The sequence below is a fragment of the Sciurus carolinensis genome, chromosome 14 (assembly GCF_902686445.1).
Source record: "Sciurus carolinensis chromosome 14, mSciCar1.2, whole genome shotgun sequence".
In the NCBI taxonomy this organism is placed as follows: domain Eukaryota; kingdom Metazoa; phylum Chordata; class Mammalia; order Rodentia; family Sciuridae; genus Sciurus; species Sciurus carolinensis.
Window position 1 is genome coordinate 78,669,608 of NC_062226.1, and position 1,923 is coordinate 78,671,530.

General features: G+C 36.5%; 1 pseudogene; it reads right to left on the reverse strand.

Moving 5' to 3' along the window:
• Nucleotides 1-435: 435 nt before the first annotated feature.
• On the reverse strand, nt 436-1,243 carry LOC124964152 (acidic leucine-rich nuclear phosphoprotein 32 family member B-like; annotated as a pseudogene).
• Between the last annotated feature and the right edge of the window lie 680 nt (nt 1,244-1,923).

Below are 1,923 nucleotides of genomic sequence, written 5' to 3' on the forward strand. Positions count from 1 at the left end.
GGCACACAACTGTGTGTGATCCCAGCTGCTCAGGAGGCTGAAGCAGGAGGATTTCAAGTTCAAAGCCAGTCTGAATAATTTGATGAGGCCCTGTCTTAAAAAAGCAAAAATAAACAAACAAATGAACAAATGAAAAAAAAAAAAAAAAAAAAAAAAAAAAAAGCTTAGGTAGAGTGCTTGCCTAGGGCCCTGAGTTCAATTCCTAGTACTAAAAAAAAAAAAAAAAAAAAGTATGGTGGAAAGCAGACTGTCACAGGAACACTTCTTCAGCTCTTCAGGTGGGGTTTGTATCACAGCCACCTACCTTTTTTTTCTTTAACAACTACCAAATCCATAAGCACCCCAACCAATACAGAATTCTGCTTTTGCAGGTAATTTAGGGTCTTAATCATCTTCTTCAATGTGTTTCTCTCTTCCTCCTTTCACCTTTTCTACTTACTTCTTTTCCTCCTCATTCTCATCTTCATTTTCATCAATTTCTCTACTGTGGCCAAAATCTTCTTCCTCCCTGATGACCTGTCTTCTTCCTCCCCTTCTGCATCTTTGTCTTCATCTAAATCTTCTTCTTCCCGAAACTCTTCCTCCCAAACATGTGTGGAGACATATATAATACAACATTAATATGTATAATTTTAATTTTAATTAAATTAATAATAATAATTATTATTATTTTGCAGTGCTATGGATGGGACTAGGACCTTGTGTCTGCAGGGCAAGTGCTCTACCATTGAGCCACACACCCAGTCCCAACTTATGTTTCTACATATCATTTAAAAAATAAGTATAATTTTTAAAAAACTATGCTTTCTCACCATCCTCATCCTCATCATCTATCTTATCTCCTTCTTAATGCTCCTCTTCATCCACACTATCACTTCTGCATCTGAGTTGGGGGTTTCCAGATCCTCTCAGTCATAGCCATGCAGGTAGGTCAGTTGCAGCAGGATCCTGAGGCACTCTCTCCATTATCATTCAGATTACAGAGCCAGGATTTTCAGATAATACAATTTTTTCATACCTTCCAAGGTGCCGATATCTTTCAGATTATTTTCACTTTAGTTCAGACGTGTGAGATTTGGAGATTTTCTGCTAACATGTCCAGGCCTCTGAAGATTCTGTTGTCACTGAGCTCAAGCCTTGTCAATGTAGGTGGTTTGGGGAGATTTAAAACTGAAATCAAACTACCTGTATTAAAGAACTTCAAGTTTACAAATTCAGCTGGTAGACTCTTTAATTTTTTCATCCTTTGATTTGTCCGAGATCAGTCCTCAAACCCAGGGACGAGTCCTGTCCCTGTGCTGGTCTGAGGGACCTGGCAACCAAGAGAAGAAGTGCTAATTTGAGGGGTGGAGATGAAAGAGGTAGAAATTTTATTTCTATATCTTATTAGGTATAAAATTTTTCACTTAAGCACAGGTTTTTAAAGATTTTCTTGTATACATTTTATAACATTTAAAAATTATTTGACATGGGCAAATACTGCTACGTGGTTAAAAAGTGAATCACTTATTTACCTTGCAAAAATAGGTACACATATGAACACACTAGTCAATATCCCCTGGCCATCAAAAATTCTCCGTAGCTTAAGAACTAGAAAACACCAGTTTTTAAAAACAAGAAGTTCTTAGCACTTTCATCTAAAGATTGGCCTTTATGGGATGTGAACATTTTAGGATTTGATTCATAAGAAGATTTACATTGACCTTTTGCTCAGTTTGCTCTGGAAATGTGCAAGGTATGATAGATCTAAGCATTAGCAAATGCTTTTAATAAAAAATAAATTCCATTTCTCCTGGGAATAAGAGGTCATACTTTTCATTTGAACAGTGTTAGAGAGCTGTAAGTGAAAAGAAAATCAGGGAGGTATCACTGAATCTAAAGAACCTAAATTCTTTTCTCCCTGTTTGAACATAAAGTCCACAC